Here is a 27062-nt window from a genome sequence, read left to right as displayed (position 1 = left end):
TAGAGCCCCACTCCTAGACAAGAACTATAGGGAGTTAACAACTACTAAACATGGAGAACTAATATTCCCCTGTCCCCCCCCCAAAATAAAACTACAAGCAACACTAAATAGACTCAGAGTTTATTTTCATTTATTAATATATTTAGATGTAAAATAATAATTATTAAAGAAAAAGAGGTCCTGAATTTGAGAAGGTGGGGGAGATATAGGAGGGGCTAGACATGGGAAGGAGAAAGAAGGGGAATGATGTAATTGTATTTTAATTAAAAATAAAATAAAAAATTTAAAAAGAGGATGGATTCTACATCTAGATGGAGATTTGACCTTGTTTTGTCCCTTATCAGTTAGTCTAATAACCCATAAATTATTGGATTATAGGGCAGGTCAGGGACCTGGCAGGAGACCACCCCTAGAAAGGTAAGTTCACCTTGAGACAATGCTTTCCCCTTCCAGAATTCCTGCCTTCTAGTGCAGTCCCTGCAAACCAGCAAGTTGCTGTGAGGTTGGGCTGTTACCCACATTGCTAAGGCCTGATTCAAAAGGGAGTGAATGCTTCTGTTTCTCCAACTTTTCCTTCAGTATCTTTCTAGAGCCTAAGTATGCTTTAAACTCCTTAACCTAGGCTTTGGGCCACCTTCCTCTTTTCCTACAGCTCCCCTGCGTTTTAGTCCCCTGGATGACCAGACCTCAAGCAGTGTGGCTTTTGTTCCTTCTCTTCCCCATTCTTCCCTTCCAGGCAGTTAGGAGATGGATAGATTGCCTACCCAGGTGTTCCCCCTTCTAAATTCTAATAAATTATCCTTGGGCTTCTCTTTGAGTCTGTTCTTTGCCCTTCAGCTTCTTTTTGTGTCCATTCTTAACTTCTTTTATTGATGAAATGAAGAACCTTACTAGAGGAACCTGAATCCCAAGGTAGCCCTGTTGGGACACTCTAAGGTTCCCAGGAACACTTCTTTCCTACCTTTTAATTTGTTAACTGGTAGAAAAAAATAAACTAAACAAACCCATTCTTGCACCTCTCTCTTTGACAGCATTGATACAATTGGCCAATGGACATGTATTTTTAAATGTTCAACATTGTGAACCATGAAAATACAAAATGAAGGTCACATTAAATATCACCTCATACCTGTCAGGATGGCTCTTATTAAGAACACAAAAGATGGTAAGTGCTGGTGAGGGTGTGGACAGAGTGGAAGCCCTATGTACCTCTAATGAGTATGCAAACTGGTGCCAACATGGAAACCAGGTTGGAGGGTCACCCAAAATTCAAAATCAGAGCTATCACATGACTCTGGAATGCCCTCTCTGCTATGTACTTAAAGGAAATTAAAGCAACAATTCAACAGCAATCTGAAGTCATGATTACTGTCAAATTACCCAGAATCACTAGGATATGGAAATACTCTGTTGCTATTGGCATGTATGACTAATTAACTGTGATGTGAATAGTGTTCAGCCTTAACAAAGAAAGATCAAGTCTGTATTTACAGTAACATTGGTGAATCTGAAGGACACTATTCTAAGTGAAAGAAACCAGAAGGGAAGAGAAACACACATTCTCACTCAGAAGTATAATTCAATACTGAGCATATATAAAAATAGTAGGGTAGAAGTTTCCAATTAAGCAATTCGATGTCAGTCAGGGAGTAAAAAAGTGTCATTTGGGGCAACTAATCTAGAGGTCCAATGCTCAGCATGACTATTCCAGCTGATACACTCCACACCAGGAACCTGCTCAGAAAGTAGAGTTCTGATCTTCTTACCACGGAAGGATAGCTATTTGAGGAATGGACACATTATGGTAGCTTGCTTAACTATACTAATCATGGATATTTGTAAAAAATATATGTGCATATCAAACATGATATACATTGTCAGAGGCTGACTCCGCCATTTCTAGGATAGGAACCATTTCACTATTGATTTCAATATGGATTAAAGAATTGAAAATAAGAACCTCTACCCATCTTATTATTCAGCTCCCAGACCTGTTCCAAGAATCTTGATGCTTGTATTTGTATTTCTTAGGTGTAATAAGATTCATGCTCCTACTGTGTAGACTTTTTTCAAACCAACACATCACAAAGACCTTCTGAAAAAACCAGGTTGACTTGATGAGGCTTTCTGAAACTGGCCAAGGACAATGACTGACAGTGTGTTTGTGCTAAATGCTACAAAGTTCTGCTTTTGTTTAAGATTTACTTGCTTGCAAACATCATGAAAGACCTAATAGGACTCAAAGAGATGCTTATGTTCTACTGCCAAGGAGAGGACTGTAAGTTATGCCAGGCTGTGAATAAATTTTAGCCTGCAAGATCTTGAGGTTAAGCCCTGGCTTGTAGCACTAAACACATATGTAAAAATTTAGGAAGGAAACAGGAGGGAAATAAGAGGATGGCATATGGAACTGTACTTCTGGACAAGACAGAGAAAGGGATTGGATTTATCATTTTGCTTGAAAATGGCCAACTAAAACAAGAAAAAACATTTAAAAAAAAAGAAAACTATGTAAAATGACAATGTTTGAGAGACTGAATGACAGGCAATGAATGACAGTAATTCCAGGGAAATGACAAACAAATTAAGTGAGCCCAACAATTACTTCAGTTTGCAATATTCAGAGAATACCCAACCAGGAAAGGGGAGAGAAAACCCAGGCAAAGGTCAATGGGCTCCTGCACTGTCAGGGTCTCAAATACTGGGGGGGGGAAGAGTGCTCAGAGCAGAGTATGAATAATAGACAACAGCACAGAAAAAGAATTTCATAAATCTGCAAGCATTTCCCATCAGATAAATAGAAGATTGAATGAATAGTGCATGAGAATAAACTCCCCCAATCTAGAAAAGCAACAATGGAGATGAGAGAAAATAGTATTATTTGATGTTGACAATGGGCCCAAATAGTACCTGTTTGTACCATGAATTAATTGGTCTTAATAATAATAAAAACTCAGAGTCTGCTAGCAGGGCATGAAAGCTGAAGGATCAGAGAAGCAAAGCAGCCAGTCACTAGAGTTCTTACCTCTACCAATGCTCAGACCAAAGGAGCAATCCTGTCCCTACAAATCCTCAGACTGCATCCTTCTCTACGAATCCTCAAACTATGCTAAGATCCTGTCTCTTCCCATTTTATATTCCTATCTCTGCCCAGCCATATCACTCCCATCTCCACTTCCCTAATGCTGGGATTGAAGGCATAAGATTCCAAGTGCTGGGATCACTTTTGTATGAGCTCTGTTTCTCTTTTTAAAAGATCCAATCTCATGTAGCCTAGGGTGGCCTTGAACTCACAGAGATCTGTCTGCCTCTGTCTCTGGAGTGCTGGGATTAAAGATGTGTGCCACCACTGCCTCGCCTCTATTGCTAACTAGTATGGCTAGCTCTGCACTCTGATCTACAGGCAAGCTTTATTTGTTTGATCATAAACAAAATATCACCACACCTGTTCTTACCACACACCATAGAACATTGGTAATTCGTGGAGTACTACCTAAATTAATGGAGAAGGGCCCTGCCTTTGTGAAAAACAATAGTTCTGCTTCAATATGCTGCTCTGATCACACCTAAGAAATTATTCAAACAAACCCCTCCCCACTGGATTCTTTTTGTCAACTATATTCTACCTCAGGAAAAATTGTCATAATTTACAGAAATACAAAAATCAGTGCTTACCAGGCATTCAAAGAAGTGGGGAAAGGAATCTATAATGAGGAGAAACCAGTCTAACCTGGCCTGGAAATCAAATGTTAAAATTACCAGAAAATTTATTAAAACTGCTGCTATAACCATATTGCAGGTGTTCGAAAAGTTAAGTTGAATAGGAGAGATACAAAAAAGAATCACATAGAAGAAAGCTACAGTGCAGGAGATGAGAAAGATACTAGATAAAGTTAATGGAAAATAGGACAGTGCAAAATTAAACCAAGAAAAATTATGAAAGAACAGGGTGTTCCATAGGCTATGCAACTTGATTCAGTCAATTAATATTCTTGATGTTGGAGTATCCAAAAGTAACAGAGGGAAATAAAAATTGTATATGAGGAAAGAATGGATGAATTGGAAAGAATTTCCACATTTGAATAAAAGCTATAAATCCATAGTTCTAAGATATCTGATCCATTTTTTATTCCAACACATAGTCTAAGCACAGGAAATATGAACTATCTAAAAAGGCACAGAATTAGCATAGTCTAAGAGAACAAGGTTCAATGATAAAGAAAAGAACTTTAAATCTATAAATAAAGGGAATGTTACATAAAAGAAAACAAAGACAAACATGACAGAATTATGCAGACACTGAAGAATCTCTTTATTGAATTACAGATGTCCATCTCGAATTTTATACCAAGTCAAGGCACCTTTTAAAAATGAGTTTAAAATGAAGGTGTTCATGCATACAAAAATTAAAAGAAAATACAACCAGCAGAACTATACTATGAAAAACGTTAAGAAGTCTTTGTGATGTTAAAATATTTATTTTTATATGATAGTAATATTTGCTAAATGTTTGTATCTATGTAACCATCACATTAAACACTAGAAACATACCTATCACGTTCGAAATATTCCCATGATCCTTTGTCAGTCTTACCTCCACATTCTACCTACCTGTTTGTTTTGTCATCACAGACAAGTTTGTGTTGTGGGAACAAGGGACAGTTATCTACTGAGGACCACTTCATCAGCAAAGCAACTATAAATTCTAACTAGTGACCATACTGTAGGTAATTTTCCTCCCATTCCCAAGTCTCTTTATTCTATGGCTGAGTATTTAATAGACTATCCAAGTATATTCTACAAGTGAAGAAAACAAACTCAAATCTAGATCACTGGGTTCTCATTTTCCAACCTTTCCATTAAGCTACTCAAATGACCCCATCAGAAATACATTTGAATTTGTATTTATGCAAGATTTCTCTCCCAAACCTAATTCCAAGCATGGAACATCAGTATAATTTCTCACTTCCTATTTTGGAGTTTGAAACTCACCATGCTAATTTATTCAACAATCTGAACCAGAAGTTTCCATTTCTGACTCAAACCGTGTAGCTAAATCCATTCTGTGTTTCACTGTATTTATTTACCCTGTCATAACACGTTAGATGCAATCTATTTTATGCCTGTGTGATTCTTGCCTGTATTTTATGGTGCTGAATATTTGATCTATGCATGTATTTATAACATCACTTGATTCACTGCATATGGGTTTTCTGATTTTGAACTTTTTTACTCTTATCTCCTACTTAACATAACTTACATTTAGATTTTGCTATTCAGAGAAACTGATTTATCCCAATAATCTTCCTTTACCCTTAAGAAATCTGGAAAAGCTCTTCAATTGCTCAGATAACAACTGCAATCAAATGAATCAGCAGCTATCAACTACCTCATCCTGCTGGTACAGACTTCCCATCATACTTGAGAGTTATAATCCATTTAGTTTACCTTATTGAGATTCTTAATTTTCAGAAAATGTTGTTAACTTTAAGGTGTTTGAAGACTTATCAGGCAATGTCCCTATACTGGCCCATCACCAGCTCAGCACCCTGTTTTTAGCCCCTCATGGTTCTGTCACTAGGGCCTGCACAAGAAAATCCTGAAGGATCAATAGCTGTTGCTCTCTGCTTGGATATCATCATAGTATCTTGTGCTTGTGAGGCTCTGGCCTCTGCCATGTGAGATTTCCCCTACAAGGTCAAGGTAGACAGTCACTTCTCCAATTCCTACACAAATTGCAGGTACCTCTGGTCTCTACCGGCTCTTCCTTCCCGTAAGCCAGCTTCACTCTCACAGCCATTTCTTAAGGTTCCATGGCCAAAAGTTCTTAGTCTTGCTAAGCTAACATCAAGATGTGGACAGGGCTATTTCTTTCTGAATGCTTAGACAGACAAATCTTTACTTTTGTCTTTTCTTGCTTTTCAAGGTTGCTTTCATTCCTCACTTTATGGTCCCTTACTCCATGTTCAAAGTCAGTAAAGGAAGGTCAAGGCTTCCTTCCCTTGTTTCATTGCGACTCTGCTTCCACCTTACATATGTATGGGATTTTAGGATTGAGCTCATAGGTATCATCCTAGATAACTCCCAATCTCAACCCCAGTCACATCTGCAAACTCCATTTTTCCATGTAATGGAATGCATTCACAGGTTCCTTGGACCAGTCTTTGAACCTTTTTAGTGTCACTGTGCACTTTGAAGATATAATAGGTATAAGGTGATTAATAAAAAGTATTTTGTGAGTCAAGTTTGTGCAAAGTATAATACCATTTATACAAAAATATTTTTTACCACTAAATATATATTGATTCAGGTTTTGAAACACTAATAAAGGGATAAACACCGCCCCTTCAAAAAAAAAAAAAAAAACTACCGAAAACATAGAGAAAGAGCCCCTCTGCAGTGAAGAAAAGGATTTGACAGGGTAAGGAGGGAACCTCCCATGATTTTGGATTGAAAAATCTTGTCCTGTTTCATTTTTGTGCACATGGAACTCTATGACTGTTATTTAGATATCATCTATTATTGAGTAAAAATAAATATTCAAAATAATATCACATTTGGAATATTACTCTATTATGAAAATATGTTTTAAAAATACTACATGTAACATACCAAGAAGCAATTTCAAAAATATCCCAGGAAAGAAATGGGTGTACTTATATCATGGAACAATAAAGCATTAATTGGGAATTTAAAAGACACTTGAAACAAATGCATACATAACCTACAAACACAAAACTTAAGTCCAAATGGATCAAAGTTCTCAACATAAATCCAGTCACACTGAACTTAGAAGAGAAAGTAGGTGGTACCCTCAAACGATTAGTTCAGGAGACCATTTCCTGAAAATAACACCAGTAGCACAGACACTGAGATTGACAATTAATAAATGGGACCTCCTGAAACTGAGAAGCTTTGTAAGACAAAAGGACACAGTCAGCAAGACAAAACATCAGCCCACAGAATGGGAAAAGACATTCACCAACCTCACATCTGACAGAGGGCTGATTTCAAAATTTGCGAAGAACACAAGAAGCAGATCACCAAAACACCAAATAATCCAATCAAAAAGTGGGGTACAGAACTAAATAGAGAATTCTCAATCGAGTAATCTAAAATGGCTGATAGACACATAAGAAAGTGCTCAACATCTTTAGCCATCAAGTAAATGCAAATTAAAACAACTCTGAGATAACATCTTACTCCTGTCAGAATGGCTCAAATCAAAAACACCAATGACAGTTTATGCTGGAGAGGATGTGGAGAAAGGGTAACACTCCTCCACTGCTGGTGGGAGTGCAAACTGGTACAGCCACTTTGGAAATCAGTATGGTGATTCCTCAGGAAAATGGGAATCAGTCTACCACAAGATCCAGCAATTCCACTCTTAGGCATATACCCAAAAGAAGCACATTCACACAACAAAGACATCTGTTCAAACATGTTCACAGCATCATTATTTGTAATAGCCAAAACCTGGAAGCAACCTAGATGCCTCTCAACTGAAGAATGGATGGAGAAAAATGTGGTACATTTACATAATGGAGTATTACTCAGTGGAAAAAAAACATTGGAATCTTGAAATTCTCAGGGAAATGGATGGAACTAAAAGAAACCATCCTGAGTGAGGTAACCCAGACACAAATAGACAAACATGGTATGTATGTACTCACTCATATATGGATTTTAGACATAGAGCAAAGTATTATCAGCCTACAATCCACTCTGCCAGAGAAGCTAGGAAACAAGGAGGACCCTAAGAGAGACATACATGGTCCCCCAGAGAAGGGCAAAGGGACAAGATCTCCTAAGCAAATTGGGAGCATGGGGGAGGGGAAAGGGACTTCAGAGAAAGAGAAGAGAAGAGGAGGGGGCAGGAGGACACGAGAGAGCAAGAAAGGAGATACCATAATAGAGGGAGCCATTATATGTTTAAAGAGAAATCTGGCACTAGGAAAATGTCCAGAGATCTACAAGGTTGACCCCAACTAACAATCTAAGCAATAGTCAAGAGGCTACCTTAAATGCCCTCCTCTGATAATGAAATTGTTTACTAACTTATATGTCATCCTAGAGCCTTCATCCAGTAGCTAATGGAAGCAGAAGCAGACACCCACAGCTAAACACCAAGCTGAACTCTGGAATCCAGTTGCAGAGAGGGAGGAATGATGAGCAAAGGGGTCAAGACCAGGCTGGAGAAACCCACAGAAACAGCTGACCTGAACAAAGGGTTGCTCATGGACCCAAGACTGATTGCTGGGAAAACAGCATAGGACTGTTCCAGACCCCCTGAACGAGGATGTCAGTTTGGAGGTCTGGTTAATCTAGGGGGCCTCTGGTAGTTGATCAATATTTATCCCTAGTACATGAATGGGTTTTGGGTGCCCACTCCACATAGAGGGACGCTCTCTCAGCCTAGACATACAGGGGAGGGTCTAGGCCCTGCTCCAAATGATATGACAGACTCTGAAGATCCTCCATGGAAGGCCTCACCCTCCCTGGGGAGCAGAAAGTGGTTGGGATAGGGAGTTAGTGGTGGACAAGGAAGGAGGAGAGGGAGAAGGAACTGGGATTGACATGTAAAACAAGCTTGTTTCTAATTTAAATTTAAAAATGTACTTAAAAAGGAAAAAATATTTTGAGACAATTAAAGAATAAAAGAAATAAATTACATGTTGAGATTTCCTTTTATCTAAATCATTGTTCACAAAAAGTGTAACTTCTTAACATTATTTTGCAACATTCATATCCTTTAATAGAGTGGTTCTACTTCTGTTATTTATTTATTTATTTATTTATTTATTTATTTATTTTGGATGTAGAGAACATGCTACAAGGAAAACTTTACATACAGGAAGGAAAAAAGTTTTCCCTTCATTTTTTTTGTCTTGTTCTTCTTTTGCTTGTTTATTTTGATTTCTGTTCAAGGGCAGGGCTTTTGGGGGTTGTGATTTTTGTCAGAACATAAAATGTGTTAAACAGGAAGGTAGGGAACAACTGAGAGTAATTGAGGGAGGGGAAATCATGAAAATACATTGCATGAAAAATTTTCTTCAATTAAAAATTGTTTTCCCTCATCAATAAAAACAAAATCCATGTTAAAACAAAGAAAACATGGGCTGGAGAGATTGCTCAGCAGTTAAGAGCACTGGCTGCTCTTCCAGAGGTCCCAGCTTCAAATCCCAGCATTCACATAGCAGCTCACAACTGTCTGTAACTCCAGTTTCAGGTTACCAAACACCTCATACAGACATATATACAGGCAAAGCACCAATATACATAGATAAAACATTTTTTAAAAAGAAGTGGGTCTTCTTACTTCAAATAAAAAAAAAGGAAAACATGCTTTCGTTTATTTAACAAAATAAGTAACACCCTAATATTGAACATTATTACCAAGACTGAATTAAAGCCAGGAATGGTGGCTCATACCTGGAATCCCAACACTTAGGAAGCTGAGGTGGGGTTTGATTCCTTCCAAATGGACAAGCAGAACCCCTGAGCTCTGTGCCAGCCTGGAAAAAGGACAGAGAGAATGACTTGTTCAGTGCCCCAGCCTTAACAATGAGCCTCAAGGACTGAGATGCCTTGGGTCTCCCCGCCAAGAAGGGTTGGCTTCATTGAATTCCAGGTCAGTCTGGGCTGCAACAATGAGTTCCAGGCCAGCCAGTGTGAGACTTGATCTCAATGAAGTGGGGGGGGGAGCTAGTGAACAGACTTAAAACAATTCTTCTGAGGTAAAATTCAGTAGGTCGGGGTGGTCGGTGTAGGCCAGAGTCTTAACTCTACACTGATGCCTATGGCAGCCAGAGTTCCCTAGAGACCCCTACTCTGAAGCTGGGATTCCTCACTTTGCTTCAGAAAAGAATTTTATGATAAATCTGTATGAAGCCAAGTTGAAGTTTATTTAAAAGATTTTAATGTATGGTTAAGCCTGGAGTTAACATGGAGAAGCCCAGATAATGGGCAGCACAAACAGATCAGTGGTTATGTGTGGGATTCCCAACAGACAGTCACCCTTTGTCTTCAGACTAGCCATGTGTGTTGTTGGAGGCTTTAAAGTCACATCTCAAAGGGTTGCTAAGGAATTCAGACTAAAGAACAGGTCATGGTATATATTTGACAGAATAATAGCCGTCAAGGGCAAATTTAGGTCATAAGAATTGCAGGAGAAGCTGAAATTCTTTCTTTTACTGTAAAAGAAGCATTGTTATTTCACTTCTGAGGTTCCTAGAACATTGTTTGTTTGGAAGAAGAAAAGGAGAAAGGCCTAGAAAATCATACACACTTAGACCTTAAGCATGTTTCCTTGTTGTGGGGCATTCTTGTTTTAAATATACCTACATAAAATATACTTTATTTTAAATATACTACATAGAAAGAACATTGCTTCTTTATATGCAAACCTTACAAAAATGTGAATTGATGAGACCTTGACTAGTTTTTTTGCATGATAGCCTCTTTCTTGTGTCCCTGTAAATTTCCCCATCTTTCTCACTGACTCACACATAGTCTACCTAGGAAGATCCTAGAAATAAATTTAGAAACAGTAAAAAGAGCCTTACTTACATTGTTCTGGCAATTAGACTTTAAGACTACCCTGAGGGAATAAATTGGAGATATGAACAAATACATTAAGATATTAATTTTGTTACAGAATTATTGCAAATAGTAAGGGATAAGTATATAATGTTCAATGATAGGCAAAATAAATGATAGGCAAAATATATAGGATATTGCTATATAATAGACTACGCAAGCATTAAACAGTGCATTTAAAACCTAAGCATTGAAACTGGCTAAAAACACAATGTTAATTAGAAAAGACAGAATGTAAATCTATATGTAAATTATATGCTGCTATACTAATCAATCATTCATAAATGATCCAGATTCCACAGACAGAGTCTCTGTATGTGATGAGTAGGAGGCAGTGAGACAGTGCGTGTGAAATACCTAAGGAGGAGAAAGAAAAAGAAGGGAATTTTAGGCAGAATTATTTAGAATTAAACCTGGAAGTTGAATTGTCTAAAGCACAAAGGAGTGGCTGCAGTCATTTTACATTTATTCTTCCACTTTCTAACATTTTAACCTACACTGTATTTCTTTTCTAGGTATTCAAACTATGTTTAACATGTGGAGTCTGGGTTTTCAGCCTTCACTCTCATTGTATTTGCTCCACTACAAAACATGGCTTCTGCGCTGCATCACACAGCTGCCCAACTGTTAGGTGTGACTGCTCAACTGTATGACATAGTGGAATTGACATAGGAGATGTGAGTGCAGGAAAAGATAAGAGGGACAGAAAACAAAGCCATAAATGTTTTTCTTTTTCTCTCGGGTGGAATCTAGATAGAAAGCTGGCAGAAAAGGAGAAAAGAGAAAGCTCTGGGGAAGGAAAATCAACCAGTGTTGGGGAACTGAACAGAAGTGGTGGGGGCCAATTACCAAAGTAGAATGACATAAAGCATGAATACGTCATAATAAAAATCTCTTATTTTGTGTGCTATATAAAAGGATAAAAAGGGACCTTTCCCAAAGAGGGAACTTGCTTAATAAGTAAAGCATACTCTCTACCTCACAAATCTGTGAGTGTTGCTCACAGCCAATTTCTGTCTAAGTCTCTTTCTTTATAATTAACTAAGACTAAGCACTTTACAACCTTCCTTCAATAGACTGTTAGTCCTGGTAACCCAGTCCCTATTTTGTCTATTTTTGAGTAATTTTGAATATAAATTTTTCACAAGCAATGTTCTGTATATTTTTCTGAAAAACAAGGAAAATTTATCTTTGGCAGTAATTTATCAGTTAATTCCAGGTTTCTTACTAACTATCAATTAAGTCCTTCTGCTACCTGTTGTCACACTACAAATACCTGCCATGAGAGATCAAATAATTATTTCCTAAAGGTTTGAAGTGTTTTCCCACCAATAGTGAGTTATCTATATTTAATTAAAATGTGAGCCAAAATAACCAGTGAGTATTTAATAGTGCATTTTAATTTCTTCTCTTACTCTTAAAATTCACTAATGGAACACTCTGGAGCCCTGTATCTCTTTTTACCTCCCACATGCCTACCCTGGTCAGCGTCTGGCAAACTTACTCAGGGCTGTTTTCTCATTCTGCCCAGGTTTCAGTATAAATCCTTGAAGAATACTCCCAGAAGAGAACAGACAAAAGAAAAACTATTCTTCCTACTTCATTCCACTACTTCTCCAACACCCCGCATTAAGTTCATTTAACAACTAACCCTAGGCCCCTCTCCTCACTCTCATAGTTCCTAAGAGAAGTTGGGCTCAGATATCAAGTGTTCTCTCTATTCCTAAAGAGATTCAGTTTTCAACTGCAGCTAGCTGTACAATCTCTCCAGTACCAGAGAACATTAAACCTGTATGCTCTGGTTTTGCCCAATGAAATCACAAAGGTATCATAACTGATAATTCATAATAAGACTTCAGAATGATCTTTATAGTATTTGCTAAAACGATATATGACTATTAGATAATAATGCCCATGTCTCTCAAAAGCCCCAGCTTCATTGTAAACCAGCAACTTTCATTTGTATTTCTCTTCAATGGCTGAGTAAGTTGTCAGTCTGAGCTAGTATGCAAAATGAGCTATTTTTTGATATCGGTAAGAATACTGTAGCTAAGTAGTTCAAGATAAAAATGAGTATAGAAAAATAAATGTCACCTTGTTTCTAGAACACCAATTATGTATAGTCACAATAGCCACTGGAGCCAACAAATCTAACTCAGAGTAGAGCTGTTCCATGCCAGCTTTAGCAAAATCTATGCTATCCTAAAACCGTGATCAAGATGATCCCTGGGTGTCTTAGTTAGGGTTTCTATTGCTGGGAATAGACACCATGACCATGGCAACTCTTATAAAAGAAAATATTTCATTGGGGTCTTGCTTACAGTTTCAGAGGTTTAGTCCACCATCATCTTAGTGGGACATGGTGGCATGCAGGCAGACATGGGGCTAGAGAAGGAGTTGAGAATCCTACATCTTGATCCTCGGGAAACAGGAAGTGAACTGAGTGTCACACTGAGCCTCGTCAAAGGAGAACTTAAAGCCCACCCCTACAGGGAGTCACTTCCTTCAACAAAGCCATACCTATTCCAACAAAGCCACACCTCCTGATAGTGCCACTCTCTGAGCTTCTGGGGGTCAATTACGTTCAAACTACCACACTTAGTAAAATATACTTTATAAACTCCAGTACACAAAAGTACCAGGAAGGAACTGATTTTTAATTTTCTAATTATTCTATCTCAAATGCTGGGTTTAGAACTAGGCTATGACCTAGGAATGTATTTCAGTGGTAGATTGCCTGCCTAGCATGACCAAGGCTAGGTTCAAGCACATAAGGCTAGGTTTTGAATATGGTGGTAGGGTGGGGCATGTGGTTCTATGCAGCTTGCAAGCTCAAGCCAGATGGAAATCGCAGCATGGAGAAGGGACGTGGGAACAGAATCCAAGCCCTAGCTGGGAAGCTCTTGGAAATTCATAGCTGTTGGGCAGGGAGATTCAGTTTTCTTTAAGAGTTTCATCACTAGTAAATCAACCACACCAGTGAAAGGCCATACATCCAAGAATATGTGGGTAGTACATGTTAGACTTGATGGGTGAAAAAAAGGAAAAGGACAAATAGGTGGGTAGAGAAGGAGGTGTTGATCTGGATGAGTGGGTAGGGGTGAATATGATCCTAACACATTGTACGAAACTCTCAAGGAATGAAAAGACAAAACAAAACCCCAGGCTTTGAGCATAATGATGTAGAGCAAAAATTTAAGCTAAGGTTAAGAAACAAAAGCTTACTTCCATGTGGCCTTTTAACATGGAAGCTTTTCTTCATACTGATTTCTTCTCTAGCCAACCTCACTTTAGCTCCATCTATGATTTCTGCAAACTGTCACTCAGGAGTGTTTGTTTCTGAAAGAGTTTAAGAATAAAAGGATGATAAGTGTTTGAAGGATATAAAAATTGCTTGCTCCCAGAATTGATGACTTCAAAGTTCTTAATACTTCTCTCTATATTCAAGCCATTAATAAATCATATTGATATTTCTTCTGAGATCTCTATGGATTTCACTCTATGGATTTCACTGTATTTCATTTCCATGCATGTACCCTAATATATCCTTTTTGCCTGGTTTAATGTAGTACCTAGTTAGTTCTCATGCCTACATCATGACAAACCCCAAAATCTTCCACATCATTATTCAAGTGGAAAAATGATTTACTTTTCCATGCCAAAGTTAGAATTTTTTCTGTACTTTAGCCTCTAAAGCCACAGTCCTTAGTAAAGTTATTTTTCCCAAGATGTATCCATTAAAAATGACTAATTTGCAAAGACCATGTACTTTGCTATCAATTTATTTCATCTATTCTTTCATGGCTCCCAAGAAGCATTAATTAATGGCTTACTGATGCCCCTAGAAAACTAACACTTTACTCCAAGAAGAATGCCACACTCCTGAGATAGATAGTATGATAATTCAAATGCTGGATGCAACCTTCTCTAGTGGCTGAATTCACCTACAGAGAAAGTTAATGCTACTGTCCACACTCTGTCTGAAGACCGCTCCACTCCATGTCTGAAAGAACATCACTCTTTGATCATGATTTGACCACCTCAACCTCAACTGACAGCAAGAAAGGAATCTACCCATTTTAGGTTCTCTCTCTCTCTCTCTCTCTCTCTCTCTCTCTCTCTCTTTTACACACACAGAGAGAGAGAGAGAGAGAGAGAGAAGGGAGAGAGAGAGAGAGAGAGAGAGAGAGAGAGAGAGAGAGAGAGTTATCTGGAGCCCAACCAAGCCTGGAGACTTTACCTTCTTTCTTTCTCTGTTCTCTTAAACTCGATTGTGTGACCTGTACTACATAAGCAAAGCACAAAATTCATCCCTGCTGTCAGCCCCAAGAGCTCACTGCCTTTTATGAAGCTTAGTTTAACTGGGATCTGAGCAGTTCATCTCCACAGTAGGTTTTGTACAATGACTGTCTGTTCCCAGGAAAGCTAGCCTGAGGTCAAGCAACTAGACAGTAGAGGAAGCTACCAATCTGCTTAAAAGACTGTCCATCAATCTTTTATACCCTGGGACTTTAAAGGGTTTGACCCAGCAGTCCAAGTTTTTGATTCTATTTCCTGTATAGTATTTGCCAGGACTGAACAGGCTTTAGTCAGATACAAGTTACTTCATTTATTTCTATTTATTTTGATCTTTTACCTTTATGTGTTTTCAAGGGCCGGTCTTAGAATTTTAATTATGTTCATGCACACATTGCCCTGTTGAGAACCTTGACCTTAAATCTGTTTATGCACCTCTATATATAGCATCCCTTAGACCATTTCACCCTTACTCCTTAAAGACAGGTATGACAGTGTTTGTCAGCCAGCTCATATTAGAAACATTTGAGGGTTTAAAACAAGGTAGTTGCATTTTCTGAGATTGTGTAAGTAAGAAGTCAATAGTGTGTTTCACTGGGTTTAAATGAAAGTGCTGGTTTCTTCTGGAAGTTCTGGGAAGTACCCATTTCTCTGCTGCTTTTCCTGCCATCTAAAGACCCTCTCTCATCTTGCCCTTTTCTCATGCCCTTCTTCCATCTGCAAAGCCCCTTCCACTATGCTATACTATTATCACACTTTCTCCTGTGCTGTGGTATGCCTCCATATGAGCTGCTTGTGATACTCAAGGACTATATAGACAGCCCATAATATGCTCCTCATCTTAAGATCCTTAATTTTTGCCACAAGCTCCCTTTCCCATTTAAAGCAACAGTGTCACAGGTTCTGGGAATTAGAATTTGAGGGTTTAGGGGAGACTATTATTTATCCCCAGTCAAGAGCTATAATGTTGATACATTTATTGTCACTCTTGCTAGATTCCTATTAACTAGCAATGGTGACACAATCCAAAACCCACCCTATGTCAACCAGAACCATTTTCCTCTTCTCACTGGTAAGAGCTGCATTCCAAGTTCAATTCCAGGACCCTCCCAGGATAACAACACACTGGACAGCACACACAACTCACACCCCCATGAAGATGCAGCCCTTTGCCCTGCTTCAGAACCCAGCAACATGCTGACTGAGCGCTCCTGGTATTTAAAATCCTAAATGGCAGGAACAAAAATAATGCAATAAAAGCAGCTGGTGAGTTTATATAGATCATCCAATAAGTAACAGTCAAAGCTGATATTTGAGTTCTGCCTTAGCTGAGAAAGCAAGAATTGAGGTAGAAAATCGTCCTCTTGCAGTTATTTCTGAAAGGCTCAACATGATGAAAGAATAGGATAAACTCAGTAGATACTCTGAGTCCCCTCATAAATGTGAAGACACCTCCTTGCCTACTTGTTGTTTTTGATTATCATCCAGCTAGTACCTTTGCTCTGGGGTTATATATACCAATAACAGACAAACTTTAAAACAGAAAAGAAATTGAAAAATAAAACTTTTCAAATATTCTAAGTAGCAGATTCTGGTCCTTTAAAATCTCAGGACAGAATGTCTTAACATGAACTTAAGCATAACTACCAAAGCTTCCAGAGATGAGGCAGGCACTCCTCCCATCATGGAGAGAGCCTATTTTCATCCTGTTTGCTATCTCACACATGGTGCTGCAAAATAGTTAATATCAACTGCTTTCTGCATTCTGGAGGGAGCAAACACCCATTGTCAACCCTACTTATTTCTGACATATATGAAATTGCATCCACTGGGAAGTATTTAAAGTGACCGAGAGATTTCTCTGTTTTTATGAGAAATCAGTCAAGATTGAGCCTTTATATCGATATTCATAGCTCAGTTAATATGACTGAATTTTTCAAGATGGTCTCAAGACAGGCAGTAACAATATTAAAATCCAGATAATGAGATTAGTTCACTTATCTAACTATTGTCTGCTCCCATCACATGACTAATTTCATTTTTATTCAAAGTTCCCATTAATTACAGCACAGTAGATAAAGTCACATAACAAACATCTTATTCCCTACTTATTCCATGCTAGTCAGAATTTTAAGCTTAGCATACAGCATGGGCTTTAAAGTAGGAACTTTGCCATTTGTTGAGGTGACATTTTATATTGAAGAGCTCAGAGTAGAAAACTAGATAAAAACACTATTTTAAAGAGAAAAAGGTGTATTTTGGAACACATTTGGGCATTTAGAAATGACAGCAACTATAAAAAAAGACATGTTTTACATTGTGGTGGGTGGAGACAGATGACATACAGTGGAAATTTTTTACTCCATTTTAAGTTTTCACTTAACTAAAATGAAGTTCATTATCAACACAAGTTGAACCACCTGAACTGCAAAACTAAGAAATAGTAACAGGATCAAATACACCAAATGAAGCCAGCTTTGTATGCAGATCGTTCCCACAGAAATATGCCCTAACAGGATGAGTTTGGAATGCTCAGATCTATGTCATTGCTAATCTGGAAATTCTCACATAAATTCCATTATAGAATACAATCAAAAGGCAGTGAGTCTACGGGTGACTCTGAGCTGCTTGGATGGGAAGTGGAAGATACCAAAGGAATATTTGACCTTTGGTTCCCAACTTCACTTAGCTTCCCAGAGGCCTTTCATCATCTCTGGACACCTAGTGTCTTTAGAGATGGTTCATCTGGAGACAGGGTCACAAGAGAGGAGAAAAGGGATCTTAGGACATAACTAGAATAACCAGTGGTTTTCTAAAGACTTTTCAAGCCTCAACTTTCTGAGAACATAACCCAGGCAAACGCGATACTTTTAATACACCCTGCAGTGGAAATCAGGCAACGAGTTTCCAAGGTCATGAACTTCCACCTGAGTGAGCCCAGCTTGCCCTGCCCCACACAAATACTCACAGCTGGTACCAGAGCCCAGGATACTGTTAAAAGGCTCATTCTGATTCTCAAAATATGTATACATAATGGCAACTGTATTCCAGAATCTGTTAGCAAACAGTGATGAATTGTTGCCAGGAAGCTACATATCTTTAAAAAGAGACGATTTATCATTCTCTTCCTCTCTCTTAACTAAAACAATTAATTGGTGACATAACAAAGTCTCAGCAGTAAATAAAAAATGACCTAATTCCCCAAAGTGGATGCCACGTCTTCAACTTTGAATACAGGGGATTTGTTCAAGGGATTCCTATGTCCTTGCTATCTGTTGTGTTGCCTTAAAAACTAGAGACTAGAGGTTCAACTCGCTAACATAAAGACAAATGAAAGAGTAAGAGGAGTAATTCTCTCTGTTACAAATTAAAGCAAGACTCACTCTGCAAGGGAGGAGTTTTGAAGTCATAGCTTCAATAAAACAAGTACACGGCTGGACGGACTGAAAAGTCATGGCTTCCCAAGAATTTGTAATAGAAAGCAAACTGTTGCCTTCAGGGTTGGAGAGACCAGCAGAAGTACCAACTTACCATGTGGAGATGGCAGCCGCACGAATGCTACTGCAGTGTGTAGCTCTCAGGGCTTTGAAAGGCTTACTCAAGCACTGCTCAGTAGAAACATCCGAGAAATGAAAAATCTTCTAGCAAAGGGAGAGGAGCCATTTTGGAATGCACCAGGGAGGTTTACTCCTCTTAATGAGGATGACTCTCAGGAGAAACTACTTAACCAAAATCTGATGCACATGGGACAAGGGGAAAACTCTTTTTCCAGCCAAACTGGGAGAAGGGTGATGCCCAACCCAGCCTCTCAAGCCATCCTGCCCACTTAAAGGGGAATAAACCCACTAAACACACACACACACACACACACACACACACAGAGAGAGAGAGAGAGAGAGAGAGAGAGAGAGAGAGAGAGAGAGAGAGAGAGAGAGAGAGAAGAGAAAGAGAGAAAGGAGGGAGGGAGAGGGAGAGGGAGAGGGAGAGGAGAGGGAGGGAGAGGGAGAGGAGAGGGAGAGAGGGAGAGGGAGAGGGAGAGGGAGAGGGAGAGGGAGAGAGAGAGATCACAATTTAGAGGCATGCGTTCCAAAGAGAGCTGATCACAGGCCTATGGAACAAATCCCGAGTTCCCAAATCTCACAGCCACATGACTAGCTGCTTGTCTATAGTAGTCCTTTTGTCCAGTGTATCAAACCTGGCTGTGGAAACAAGGTATTGCTCTATTTTTGCTTTCTTTTGCCATGATAAAGCCTGTCCAAAACCAACCTGAAGAGAAAGGGTTTACTTAGCTCACACTTCCATGTCATAAAGTCTGTCACTGAGGGAAGTCAGAGAGAAGGTACTCAAACAGGAACCTGGAGGCAGAACTGAAGCAGAAGCCATGAAGAAACACCACTCACTGGTTTACTCTCTCCATGACTCCCTCAGCATGCTTTGTTATATATAGCTTGGGACCACCTGCCCAGGGGTAGCACTGCCCACAGTGGTCTGGGCCCTCCCACGTCAATCATCAAGAAAATGCACTACATGCTTGTCCACCCACCAGCCATTCTAATAGAGAAAATTCTTCCACTGGGTTCTTTTCCAAATGACTTAGCTTGTGTCTAGTTGAAAAAACAACTAGAACAAACAACTAATCTAACAATGTGATAAGCAAGCATGGTAATCAGATAAGGCAAGAGGATTGCAATTATCAGACCAAGAATTTAAGATGGTTATGATTAACACACTAATGACTTTAATAGACAATAGGAGAGAACAAAGGAGTGGTGTAAGCAAAAAGATAGAAATACAGCTAAGGGTCTAACAGAAATGAATGGACAAAAAGAAAAACAAAGACTTATTGTAAAACAAATGAAGGATGTGTTTGGTGGATTTAGCCTCTTCGACATGACTAATAAGACTTCCAAAATGGAAAAGGAAAGACAGCAAGGCTAAAAAGGAAAAAACAAAAACAACAACAACAAAAAAAAAAACTGAGCCAGAATTCCCAGGACTACACAGCCACTATAAAGGTCTATGTAATAATAAGAATACTAGAGAAAGAAGCAGACATAGTATTTCAGTCGTGACAGAGAAATTCCCACAAATTAACATCAGACACCAAATCCTAGATTTAGGGATCTCAGAAAACATCAAGCAGGATAAATACTGCCAACAACAACAACAAATAAGCATCAACATTAACATCCTCATTATTCTTAGCTGTAGTAATTCCAACCTCCAGAAAGACAAGATAAAGAAATACTTCTAAAAGAAGGCTGGGTGTCTGAGTGTCGGGGACTTCTTATCCTAGGTTGGATGGTGGTGCACACTCAGAGATAGAGGCAGAAGGATTAGGAGCTCAAGGCCATCCTTTGCTACAAATGGAGTCTGAGGCAAACCTGGACTACCTATAACTGCAGCTCTGGCTGCCCTCAAGTCATCAGACTTGTTCAGCAGTACCCTTTACCTGCTGAGCCATCTTGATAGGCCCACATTTTTCTTTAATTGCTTATTCCAATACAAGACTGTTTCCTTCAATGCTCTTAAAGCATGTTTGGGACAGGGAAAGAGTTTGGTTTTTAATTATGTTTACTTACAATTAATTCATTTTAATCCTAAAAGTAAATCTCAGGAGAATATGGACTTCATGTTAAACCTCCCTTTGCTTCTTGTGACTCTGACATATTCCCTCCATTGACATTGCAAAAGTGACAAATGCTGCGGCACATTTGAAGTCTGCACCACCACGACATTTTTCTTCCTTCTTTATTGATATGGAATCCACCCTTTTGAGAGTCATACACAATACAGATTATTTCTTTATTCTTTTTACTAATATAATTCCAAGATATTACATATATTCCTTATTAGCATGCACTACTGAAATCCCTATGGTTTCACATAATTCAAATATTCTTTCTTATTCCTAAAAATAAACCTATTCTTACCTTAGATCTCACCAATGTGTAATGAAGAACATTAAAAAAAATCCTAGGAAAAAAATCTTAGGATTTGATGTCTTGTAACTCTCATAAAACCACAGGGAAACTCTCATCTTTAATTGGAGAAAACTTACAAGGTGGTGTAGCAGAAATGCCCAGTGTTCACCTCCTCCTCAACAAAAAAGAAACAACAAATAAGGGGCTGCATCTTGAGGTAGAAAGCATTAGAATTCAGCATGCAAGAGAGGGGACTCCTGTTAGACAAACAGTACATCGGAGTGGAATAAGTACACAAGCCACCTTCAGTCCAGTCCTGGGCTGGGGGTCCCCCATGAGAGGAAAAAGGATGAACAAGAATTCCAAAAGGCCACATCACTGAGGACCCCAGCAACTATAGTGACAGGACAGAGCCATAGTCACCACAGGTTTGGAAGCCAGGAAAGGGAGCTGCCAGAGTCAACCTTACCCCAGAGAATTTTATAACACCCTATTATACATTTTATAAATAATAATTATGCAATGACAGTGGTGTGTCTTCTGGAAAGGGAATTCGCATGGAGCTAACTATATGTCAGAACACCTTCAAGGAAAGACTGGAACCAAGAAGAGTTGGGGACACACCTTGACCAGTTCTGCTTACTCATATGCACCCCTGGCCCTCTATTAAAACCTAAACTTCATATAAGGACTCCCAAAATTAACTTGACCCACAGTTGGCCTACTGGGGGTAATTAGCTGTGCCCAGCCTGCCCAAGCACTTACCCCAGTTATTTGTTTGTTTCTGTTTTATTTTTGTTTGTTTTTCCCCCTTCAACATTTGTCTTGTATTATTCTTAGAAGGGACACTTAGAGTCTATGTATCCTAGTAGATAGATATAATAACACCTTAGGTTGGTAAATTGTCACATGTTATTTGAGCTCACTGGGAAGCTGACTCTGGAAACAGGGTTCTATTTCCCAACCCCCCATTTCAGATCCATACATGTTTATCTCAAAATGTTCTCCATTGCCCCATGTATGGTAAGCTGTCTGACCCCAAATCCAGGACAAGAATGAAGAACAAAACACCCAAAGAGAAAAAGCCCTATGTCTTTGAAAACGGCTATTTGTTCCCATTGTTTATCTCATTATATAAAAGTGCTACTATCTACCTGGATAGCTGCATGACAAAACTTCTGAAGTAAGGGTTTTGCAATCATAAATTCCTTATATTAGTGCTTATCATGCAAAATTTTTCATTTTTCTTTAATTATAAAGGATAACTTTGCTGAACATATTAATCTGGGGTTGGCAGTTATTATCTTTCAAAACTTGAAATGTATTGTTTCATGCTCTTCTGCCTTCTAGTTTCTGTTGAGACATCTACTGTGTCTTTTTTATCAGACTGTCTTTCTGTGACTTAGTTCTTCTCTCTGACAGGTTACAACATACTTTTACATTATGTGTATTTAATGTTTTAACTATACGATGCTGTGAAAAGGTTATTTTTTGTCTCACCTGGCATTCGAAATCTCTTTTGCTTCTTCATGACCATCTACCTACAGAAGATACTCAAATAAGCTTATACAGATGAGAGGGAAATATATTCACTAGGACACAGGAAAGAAGAAACCATGCTAGAACAACAAGTAAACAAATTATATTAAGGAAAGTACTAAGTATTGGAAAAAACAAAAGGGCAGGAGTGAATACATAAACATTAAAATGACAAAATAATACAAATCAGCACAGAAATAAATGAAATGAAAATATAAATGACAACACAAAAATTAATGCAAGAAAGAGTTGGTTCTTCAAAAAGATATACAAGATTGATGAACCTTTTCAACTAAACTGACCAAAAGAAAGACATGATCCAAATTAATAAAATTAGAGGTGAGGGAAAATACTGCAACAAATGAAAATTCAAAGCATTATTAGGGTATATGTTGAGAACCTACATTGTAATAAATAAGGAAAACTATAAGAAACAGATAAATTTCTAGACACATATGAAGTGTCTACAGGTGTTTTTTTCTTTTTCTTTTTCTTTTTCTTTTTCTTTTTCTTTTTCTTTTGGAGGGAGGGTGTGTGTGTAGGATACATATGGGTATATTTACCCAGGCAAGAGTGTGTGGAGGCCAGAGGTCAATCAAGTATCTTTCTCCATCACTCTTCACATTATGTATTTTAAGACACAATATCTAACTAAACCTGTAGCTTACCATTTTATCTAGATTGGCTGATCATCAATTATCTATGATCAGTTTGTCTCTAATGAGCCCCCACCCAATCTCATGTTGGGTTACAGATACATGCTGCCAGACCCAGCTTTTACATAGTTGCTAAAGATTTGAACTCAGTACTTGTGCTTCCAAGGCATCTATCCAGCCCCCAGATATGTGTACACATAAATGACTTAAATAGATCTGTAATAAAGTTGTAACAGTAATAGTGTCTCCAAACCAGGAAAAGCCCAGGCCCAAATGGAATCATGATTTAAATCTGCCAAACCTCCAGAGAACCAACACAAAATAGAAAGGGAAGGGAAACTCCCTACCCATTTGATGAAGCCAGGACTAGTTGTGTCACCAAAACCAGATGAGGATACAAAAGTTCTAAGTAAAAAATATGCAAACTAAACTCAAGAACATATTTAAAAGATTATTCTCTATATCAAGTTAGCTTCATTCCAGAGATGCAAGAACAACTCAACATGCACAAATCAATAACACAATCAGTTACATAAACAAACTCAAAGATAGAAAGCACATGATTGCTTCAATAGATGCTGAAAAGAGTATTTGCAAAATCTATCACTCCTTCATTATGAAATCCTTTAGGAGGAAAACCCACTAATTATAGGAACATTCTCAATATAACATCAGCTATCATTAACAAACTATAGCTAGCATTATATTAAATGAAGAAAAACTCAAAGCCTTTTCACCAAAACCAGTAAGGAGAAAGCTTCGCTTTCTCCACTCTCACTAAATGTACTTGAAGTCTTGGCTAAAACAGTAAGAAAAATCAAGGGATTCAGATAGAAAAAGAAGTCAAAGTACCCTTATTCGTAGATTACACAATTCTATACATAGACCTAGTGACTCTGCCAAAACATATAATAGATATTTTTGGCAATATGGCTGGAGATAAGCTGACCTAAAAATCTTAATAGATCCCCTATATTACAACAACAAATATATTGAAAAAGAAATCAGAAAAATAATACAATTCACAACTGCCTCAAAAACTTATGGAATATTTAATGAGAATTGTAAAAGACCTCTGCAATGAATACTTTAAAACATCTAAGAAAGAAATTAAATAAGGAACTAGAAGAGAGAAAGAACTCCTATCTTCACGGATTGTAATAAATAATATTGTAAGAATGGCAATCCACCACAACAATCTGAGAATAAATGTAATACCTATCTGTAGGGAGCTGCAGAAAACCGCACCCAAAAGATGGCGCCGGTTTCCGCCCTCCGCCAGCCCGATGGCGAGCGCTCTCTGTGGTAAACAACTCCAAATTAGGTAAAGGTCATGTATCCTCTTAATTCTGCTTGGAGACAACCTATCCTGGCGTGCCACGTAGGGTTAGGTGATTGGTAGATGTAGACTATATCAGGCCCCGTCTCCCTCGGCCCGGGGCCGCCGCCGCCATTATACATTGTACAAAGCAAAGAGGTTCCCGATTAAACTGTGTTTGAAGAAGATTCCTCGGTGTGGTGTCTTTCTTGTGCTGGTCAAGGGTGGACGCCGCACCTATCAAAATTCAAATAGCTTTGCTCATAAAAGTTGCAAAATAATCTTCAAATTCACATAGAAGCACAGAAGATAGTAGGTAATTTAATCCCCAACAAAAAGTATAATACTGTCGGTATCACAATCCCTAATGTAAAGACACACTATAAACAGTGACATCAAAAACATGGTATTGTCACAAAAGAAGGAATTAAAGACAGACAGATATATAGAATAGAAGGGAAAATCTAGATGCATCCTACTATAGCTTCAACCACATGTTTTTTGACAAAGATGCCAAAAGAACACACTTAAGAATAAGACATCTCTTCAACAAATGGTATTAGGAAAGTGGACATCCACATGTTGAAGAATGAGGCTAGATCTCTGTCTCTGACCATGTACAAAACTTACCCACCAATGAGTCAGAGACCATATATAAGACCTAAAACTCTGAAAGTGTTAGAGGAAAACAGGGAAATTACTTCAAGACGTAGCCATGGGCGAAGATTCTGTGCAAAGGACTGAGAAATAATAGGAAGAATTAGCAAATGAGTTTACATGAAGTTCAGAAGTTTCTGCCCAGCAAAAGAACAAAGCAGCATATGCAAACCCGATCACAGAATTGGAGAAAACTCTCACTAACTATTCCTCTAAGAGAAGATTAACATCTAGAACATACACAGATTACAAAAGAATAAATATCAAAAATATCAAGCAACATAATAAATCACTTAATGAAATGGAAAGTTCTCTGAAATGAAGTGCAAATGTCCAATAAACACATGAAAAAAACGTTAAATATTCTTAGTCATCAGAGAAATAGAACTTAAAACCACACGAAGATTCATTGCACCCCAGTCTGAATGCTATCTTTAAGAAAACAAACAAGCTGGGCATTGGTGGCATACACCTTTAATCCCAGCATTTGGGAGGCAGAGGCAGGTGGATTTCTGTGAGTTTGAGGCCAGCCTGGTCTTCAGAGCTAGTGTCAGGATAGGCTCCAAAGCTACACAGAGAAACCCTGTCTCCAAAAACCAAAAAAAAAAAAAAAGAAAGAAAAAAAGAAAAAAGAAAAAAACAAATGCTAGAAATGATATAGGAGGAAATAAACCCTTATACACTGCTGATATACATTTACCAATGTATAAGAAAATAAACCCTAATACATTGGTCCATCCAATTGGTATGAAAGCTCCTCAAGAAATAAATCCACATTATAACCCACCTATACCACTTCTGGAAATGTACTAGGATGTTTCTAGGCCAGCATGCCGATAAAAACTTGTATATCCAAATTAACTGTAGCATTATCCTAATATCTAAGTTATATAATCAACTCAATTATCTAACAGATGAATTATAAATCAAATGCATGGTTATATACACAAGGAGTTTTGTTCAAGTATAAAGAACAAAAATATGTAATTTCCTAGAAAATGGATGTAACTTGTAAAGCAAAATAAGTCAGACCCACAAAAACTTCAAGTTTCCTCTTATTTGTGGATCTTAGGAATAAACACATATGTACACCATGCATATATGTGTAATTCTGATTGTAATTCTTTATCAATTCATAAACACATAAATACACTGTGTGTGTGTGTGTGTGTGTGTGTGTGTGTGTGTGTGTGTGTGTGTGTGTGTGTTGTATATGACCTAAAGGCAAAAGAAAATGCAAGGAACAAAACTAGTGTGGTGATATTTTGTTTGTACTTTAAAAAATAAAGACCAGAGTGCAGAGCTAGCCACTAGTTAGCCATAGAGGCCAGGCAGAGATGGCACATACCAGCACAAGGGAGGCAGAAGCAGGTGGGTCTCTGTGCGTTTAAGGCCACCCTGGGCTACTTGAGATTGATCCAGTCTAAAAGAGAAACAGCCAGGTGGTGGTGGCTCACACCTTTAATCCCAGTACTTGGGAGTCACTGGCTTTCAATCCCAACTCTAGAGAGGTTGAGACAGAAGTGATATGGCTGGGTGGAGAGAGGAGTATCAGCAGGAGAAGACAGGAGCTCAATGTGTTCAGTCTGAGGATTCATAGGGACAAGATAGCCCCTTTGGTCTGAGGATTCAGTAGAGGTAAGAACCAGTGACTGGCTGCTCTGCTTCTCTGATCTTTCAGCATTTACCCCATATCTGACTCCAGGATTTTATTATTAAAACCGGTTAGAATTTGCACTACAACTAGTGGGAGGGAACAAGGAAGAGAGGGTCCTAGGGAGGGGAATAGATGTGAGGTAAATAAGGCCAACACACACATTTTTAAACTAAATTTTCTTTATGAAACCCAAAACTATGTATAGTAAATATATGCTAATAAGATACTTGAAATGAAAAAAAGCATTTGCCTGACTTTTAGAAGGGCTCATTTTAATACATTGATTTTTTAATTTTCCAGGAAATACATGCGCTCAAGTGAATACCCAGCCAAGCTTTACCTCCAGATACTGCTTCTATCCCCAGTTTTGAAATGGAAACACTCCCTGCATAAGTGATCTTTCTCTCATCTGTAAT

General features: G+C 38.3%; 1 pseudogene; it reads right to left on the bottom strand.

The window, feature by feature from the left end:
• The window catches only part of LOC100761872, a 99393-nt pseudogene that overhangs the window by 20796 nt on the left and 51535 nt on the right, over positions 1-27062 (bottom strand).

The sequence above is a fragment of the Cricetulus griseus genome (assembly GCF_003668045.3).
Source record: "Cricetulus griseus strain 17A/GY chromosome 1 unlocalized genomic scaffold, alternate assembly CriGri-PICRH-1.0 chr1_1, whole genome shotgun sequence".
Classification (NCBI taxonomy): Eukaryota; Metazoa; Chordata; class Mammalia; order Rodentia; family Cricetidae; genus Cricetulus; species Cricetulus griseus.
The sequence above is the reverse complement of the archived record's forward strand: the minus strand, read 5'-3'. Positions and strand labels throughout refer to the sequence as shown.